The sequence below is a fragment of the Pseudopodoces humilis genome, chromosome 1, assembly GCF_049639895.1.
Source record: "Pseudopodoces humilis isolate 2021_Gansu_Grassland_sample_001 chromosome 1, ASM4963989v1, whole genome shotgun sequence".
NCBI lineage: Eukaryota > Metazoa > Chordata > Aves > Passeriformes > Paridae > Pseudopodoces > Pseudopodoces humilis.
In genome coordinates this window covers 1,764,066-1,770,424 of record NC_142200.1, presented here as the reverse complement: position 1 = coordinate 1,770,424, position 6,359 = coordinate 1,764,066, and the positions used below count along the sequence as shown (strand labels likewise).

The window sequence follows — 6,359 nt, the reverse complement described above, 5'->3', positions numbered from 1 at the left end:
TCCTTTCTAGCTCTTTCCTTCCAGACAGCTGGAACATGCTCTTTAGACACTCTTTTAAGACAAAAGGAAAAATAAAAAAACCCTCCCTGCCCCGAACACCCAAGTAAAACTCACGTAGCTTCAGCTCTGCTTTATTTAGAAACACGGTTGACATAAATGTTGTGAATATTTTATGTTGCTCCAGGATTCCTCCATAGGAGACTGGAGAGTGGTCTCACCCTGCCCAATAAAGTCATTCCTTTGTGGATTTCAGGTCTGTGGAAGAAAGGCTAAAGGGCTGTGCACTGTTTTTGGGGGGATATTTGGTACCATGAGATAAAACACAGCAATTTTGGCCTCTGTGATGTCCCCCCTCTTCCCCACATGTTCGTGATAACAACACCTGGCCCTGTTGACTGACCTTTCCTCTTTACAAATTCCCTGCCAATCTGTTCTGGGAGAGAAAATTCCTTCCCAGGATGAAATTTGGCAGCTGCCTCATCCCTGTGCCTGAAGCATGAATCACCAGAGTTAAGTAACAAACCCATTTATACATCAAGACACAATCACTGTCCGAGCAATCATTCTGTGCTTTTCAACATGAAGCCCATTATTTGTGGATTCTGTTTATATTAATCCTTCCCCCCCTCTTTTCTCCCATTATTTTTTTTCCCTCTATCTTCTGGATGTTTTGCAAAACAATGGAAAACTTCAGAAGAAGGCTGGGATGCCAAGCAGAAGCAGAAAATATTTCCCAGCCCCCAAGAATCTTTGTTTACTATTAATTTTAGGAGTTTCTGGGAAATCTCTCAGGGAACCTCACCAAAGAATGTTTGGCAAGAACAACTGGTTCTCTAATGAGGTTCTGGGCCACCTGGTTTGTGTATTAATATCTTATAAATATCTTTACACACCCCTACACACTTTAAAGCACCTGTTATTTTTACAAATATTTTCTTGGTGTTGCTCTTCTGTCTTTTTAGCACCTATTTCATTCCTCTGGTCTGCTGACAGTTATTAAATAAGCGATTCCTGAATGCGTTTGGTTTATTCTGCTGAGAATGAAGTTTTGCTGGGTTGGAATAGCAGTGGGTGATCCATATTGGAAGGAAGATCTGGGGAAAGCACAGGCACCGAGAGCTTGTGGGGGCAGAGCAGGATCTGCCAGTGTTGTTAAGGCTGGGGAAAGCAGCAGCACTTGAGCTGAACTGCAGGATTGCAATATTCAGGAACTGGCACAGAATAAATTTAGGAAAAGGCCTGTGTCTCTCAGTGCTTGCTCCAAGACCCTCAGGTGAGGTTTCTCCTGCTGCCTGGTCAGCTGTGTCCATGCTGGACACAACCACGGACATGGACATTGCCCCCTCTTTTCCACACAGGGCTGAGGTGCCCTCATTAAGCTCAGAAAGTTCTTAAATACTTAAATTCTTTGTCTGAAACTACGATTTGGTGAACGCAGACCTCTGCTTTTCCAAACTGGCTCTTCCACTCCGAGTGAAATGCATCCAGGAAGGCAGATTTAGACTGGATATGAGGAAAAAATTCTTCCCTATGAGGGTGGTGAGGCCCTGGCACAGGGTGCCCAGAGAAGCTGTGGCTGCCCCATCCCTGGAAGTGTCCAAGACCAGGTTGGATGGGGCTTGGAACAACCTGGGATAGTTGAAGATCTGTGGCAGGGAGATGGGAATGAGATGATTTTTGAGGTCCCTTCTAACCCAAACCATTTGAGGGTTCAAAGATCTCTCAGGTCTCTCTGTTTGAGAACACTCACTACAAAACACTAGAAGACTGGTTTTCTCAGAAAACAGGGTTGTAAACATGGGGAGAACTTAAATTCCGGGTCTGGGGTTTGTTCTCACTGGGCCTCCCTAGCAGTGAGTATGCAGTTATTCTACCACAGGGCAGATCGCAAATATTCACCCAGGCCCAGACGAGTTCTGCATTCCTCCACCCAAAGTCTGTGTTTCCAGCACTTCAGCACAGCAGAGCTGTTATTCATAGCCTGAATTCCTGACTTTTTAAGAAAAAAAATTAAAGAACCCTTAGTGCCATCCCCCCTGAATGTTGCACCGGCAATCTCAGCATCTTTTAGACATCGGACAGGGAGAGGGAAGGGCTGTGTGACGAGCAGAGTTTGGCAGCTGGGCTTCATTAACTCCGCTTTTCAGAGCTGCATTTGTGGCTCCAGAATAACAGCGGTGTTATCCCAGGCCTCATCTTCCATCCCCTCACAGCGAGCACCCCCAGTTAATATCTCTTTCTTCCCCTAACATATTAAACTGCCATCAAAGAGGAGTTTTGCAAACATGGTTTGTTGCCTATTGGAGCCCTACATTTCAGAGGTGCTGCTGCTGCTGCTGCATATTTTGTAAAATTTTATTTTCAAGCATTTTTCCCTACTGGGCTCACTTGGGGGTCTGCTCAACCGGAGGGGAAAATGGAGCCGAGCAAACTTCCTGCTGAGAGACCTTCATAAACCTCAAGAAACCTTTCTCAGAAACAGGAGTTCCACGTTCTTAATGAGATCATTTTCATAAAAGTCTAGGGAAAGAGCAGAAAGAGAAAATAGTGACAGCAAAATAGAGATAATCACTAAAAAAATGATTTTCAAGCAAACCAGGAGCCCTCTTGGTGTAATGAGACAGAAAAATTTCCAGAAGCCTAAGGAATAACATGTTTTTTATGACACATCAGAGCCGAGTCAGGGAGTGAAAAGCAATCACATCTCAACGCTGCTGCTGGGTGTCATTCCACTGGTGCAGAGCTGGGGGAAGAGTGGGGAAATGGGACAAAATCCCATCAGGGGCAGAGTTTGGTGCTAGGAGGTCTGCAGGAAAAAGTAACGTGGGTGACAAATTTGATGTGCTGGGTTGGGTGGGAAAGGTCACCTCTCTGTGCCTCCTCCTGGGTGATGCCCTGACCCCAATTAAGAAAGAGTGAATTTCACAAGAGATGGTGAATCCAGACCGGAACACAAAGGCCAGCACAGCTCCAGACAGGGACAGGAAAGTTGAGATAATTTGGTGGTAACTCTGAGCGAATCATGGAATCACAGAATTGCTTGGAAATGGGTTGGAAAAGACCTTAAGGATCATCCAGTTCCAACCCCCTGCCATTGCCAGGAACACCTTCCACTATCTCAGGTTGCTCCAAGCCCCATCCAACCTGGCCTTGGACACTTCCAGGGATCCAGGGGCAGCCACAGCTGCTCTGGGCACCCCGTGCCAGGGCCTCAGAACCCTCACAGGAAGAATTTTTTCCTAATCTCTAATCTAAATCTTCTCTTCTTCATCTTAGAGCCATTCCCCCTTTTCCTGTCACTCCAGGCACTTGTAAATTCTCTCTCCATTTTTTCGTGGGCTCCCACCAGGTACTGGAGGGCCACAATTAGTTCACCCCATAGTCTCTTCTCCAGGCTGAATATTCCAAATTCTCTCATTTTTTTCCTCACAGCTGAGCTCCCCCATCCCTCTCATCATCTTGATGCCTCCTCTGGCCTTGCTGCAACAGCTCCATGTCCTTCCTGTGCTGGGACCCCAGTGCTGGATGCAACATTCCAGGTGGGATCTCTCCAGGCTGGAGCAGAGGGACAAAATGCCCTTCCTCAGTTGCTGCCTGCAGCTCTTTGGAGGCAGCCCAGGACAATCAGCTTCCCAGGTTGCATGGATGTAATTCCATAACCTTTGAAAGCTGCTTCTGCCTGCTGGCAGATGGATATTTGAGAAAGCACAGCCAGATCAGGCTGGAGTGGTAGGAAAACTGGGGAAAAATGGGAGGAGGAGGGAAAGCAGGGATAGAGGGATCGCCTGTCATCTGTTTGTCATGGCCAGAACCTGAGACACCCGTGTGGGAGTGGTGATTAAATAGTTGGCTGGTGGCATGAAATGACACCTCTGGCACATCTCTGCCCAACTTGCCAGCAGGGTTTCACAGGCTGACACCACCCTGGTGGCTCCAGAAGCCGGAGAGTGAGGACAAGGAGGTGCCAGAGGAGATGTACAGAAGAACATCCAGCTCAAAACCCAGCCTGCAACATTTTCCATGAGTTAGTGCCTGAAAAAGGAAAAACAGCGGGGTGTTATATCACCAGATGCTTTTCTGATCTCCAGAGATTTGTGGCTCAGGCCCTGCATGAACCAAAGCAGCAAGTTTCATTTTTGCATTCTCTTCAGGGAGTTTTTTTTCCTTCCATAAACCTTCCCAGTCATTTTTTAAGCATTTTTACAGTTTGGGGATCTATAATAGCAGGAATTTGCACAGATAACCAGACTGTGTGAGAAATTTCCTTATTTTTCTTTCTTCCAAGCTTGGCATTTGCTCTTTTCCAATGATAACCTTTAGTTCCTGCATCAGAAGAATCAATACGCCATCAACCCCTAATGATTCCTCTCTAGATTCTAAAATACCCTTTCTTTCTGTAGATCCTCTAGTATCCTCCCCTTTATTTTATTTTCCTTGATTGGATAAACAAGGTTTACACAGTGATTCCCTGTGCAGAAGGCACTCTATTAATCCCTCCCACTGGGTAGTCTGGGCTTTTTTTCACATCCTTCATGGCACTTAAAAACACTGCAAAGAGTAATGAAGATGTGAATGACACAGGAGGTTTTTTTTTCAGGAGGAATGGGGGCAAGGGAGAGAGGACAACAGGAGATATCCCAATATTTCACCCCTCTTTCCACTTCATTCTCTCTCTACAGAGCTCCAACCCTGAGGTCTGCACTGAGCTGGAAAAACAGCTTTAATTTCTTCCTCTTCAATAAGGGAAAGTCTGCTCTTCCAACTTCTTCCATGTGACTCGTCAAACTGGCACCACAAGCCTGACTTCCCATGACTTTGCCCACAGATTTTCAGTTCTGGTGTTTCACCAGCTGAAAAAGCCAAGTTCCCAGCGAGTCAGCTCCTCTCATTTAACTGCAATGTAGCACTCCCTTCAAGTCTTGTTCTTTATCAGATCCTCCACCTCAGCCTTTCCACCAACACTGCTGAGCATTTGCAAAGCGGCAGAGTAGCTCAGCTTTCCACAGGAATTTTGTACCCAGCTGAAGCTTCAGAATTTCCAGCAAGGCAGAGTGGGCTGTCAAATACCACAGTTTCCATGTTGGGATCATTTCTTCCTGTCTGAGGAAAGCGGGTGGGAAGCCACTTTCCTTGACAAGGAGAAAGCTGCTGAAGTAAAAATGGGACAGCTGGAAAGGCAGAGCCAAGTCCAAGCGAGCCAGGCATCCACATCTTCCCTTTCCTAGGGAGAGCCTGCAGATGGATTCTTGTCACCCACTGAGAGCCATCAGGACAGCGATGATGGCAGCTCTGTGGAGTGACAGATTAGTTCAGCCTCTGAGAAAACTCTGGAGCCCCAAAAGGAGATGGAACTCCTGGCAATGAATCCAGAGGAGGCCATGGAGAGGTTCTGAGTGCTGGAGCCCCTCTGCTCTGGAGCCAGGCTGGGAGAGCTGGGAATGTCCAGCCTGGAGAAGAGAAGGCTCCAGGAAAACCTCAGAGCCCCTTCCAGTGCCTAAAGGGGCTCCAGGAGAGCTGGAGAGGGACTTGGGACAAGGGATGGAGGGTCAGGAAAGGTGGGAATGGCTTTAAATTGACAAAAGGCAGGGTTGGACTGAATATTACGAAGAAATTCTTGGTTGTGAGGGTGGTGAGGCCCTGGCACAGGGTGCCCAGAGCAGCTGTGGCTGCCCCACCCCTGGAAGTGTCCAAGGCCAAACTGGATGGAGCTTGGAGCAACCTGTGGGAGCAGAATGTGTCTGGGCCCATGGCAGGGGGTGGAGTTTAAATTTTAAATTCCTTTCCACCCCAGACCATTCCATGTTTCCATGAAGACCAGCTTGGCTGGATGCTACCACCACCAATGTGGCTGTAAGAATAATTCCAGTCTTGGGTATTTATCCACCACAGCCGTTCTCATTCAAAGACCTTTGATAATTGTTGACCTTGGTGGGTTCTGATGTTTGGGCAAGGTGTTTATATATTAAAAAGAGTCAGGTGTCCACTGAGGCAGTTTGAGTGGCAGAAGTCTGAAATCTCATCATGTTCCAACAGGTTTTGGGAAAATCTGAGCCTCAGCAGGGCTGAAGTAGCTCAGCTGGGAGAGCGTTAGACTGAAGATCTAAAGGTCCCTGGTTCAATCCCGGGCTTCAGCAGAGTTTTCCTGCAGTTTTGTGTGCCCAGGGCTGGGCTCTGCAGTACAAGAGAGACCTGGACATCCAGGACTGAGTCCAGCCAAGGGCCAGCAGAACTGGAGGGCACTGGAGGCGACTGGAGCACCTCTGCTGTGGGGAAAGGATGAGGAGCTGGCTCTGGTGGCCTGGAGAGAGTGTGGTTCTGCCCTTCTTAGACATATTCCCGAGTGACCTGGAAGTGCTCCT

At 47.6% G+C, this 6,359-nt stretch overlaps 1 non-coding gene across 1 annotated transcript; it reads left to right on the top strand.

Moving 5' to 3' along the window:
* Nucleotides 1–6,061: 6,061 nt before the first annotated feature.
* Nucleotides 6,062–6,134, top strand: TRNAF-GAA (transfer RNA phenylalanine (anticodon GAA)). The gene has a single exon. It is a non-coding gene; the product is annotated as a tRNA-Phe (tRNA).
* Nucleotides 6,135–6,359: the final 225 nt, after the last annotated feature.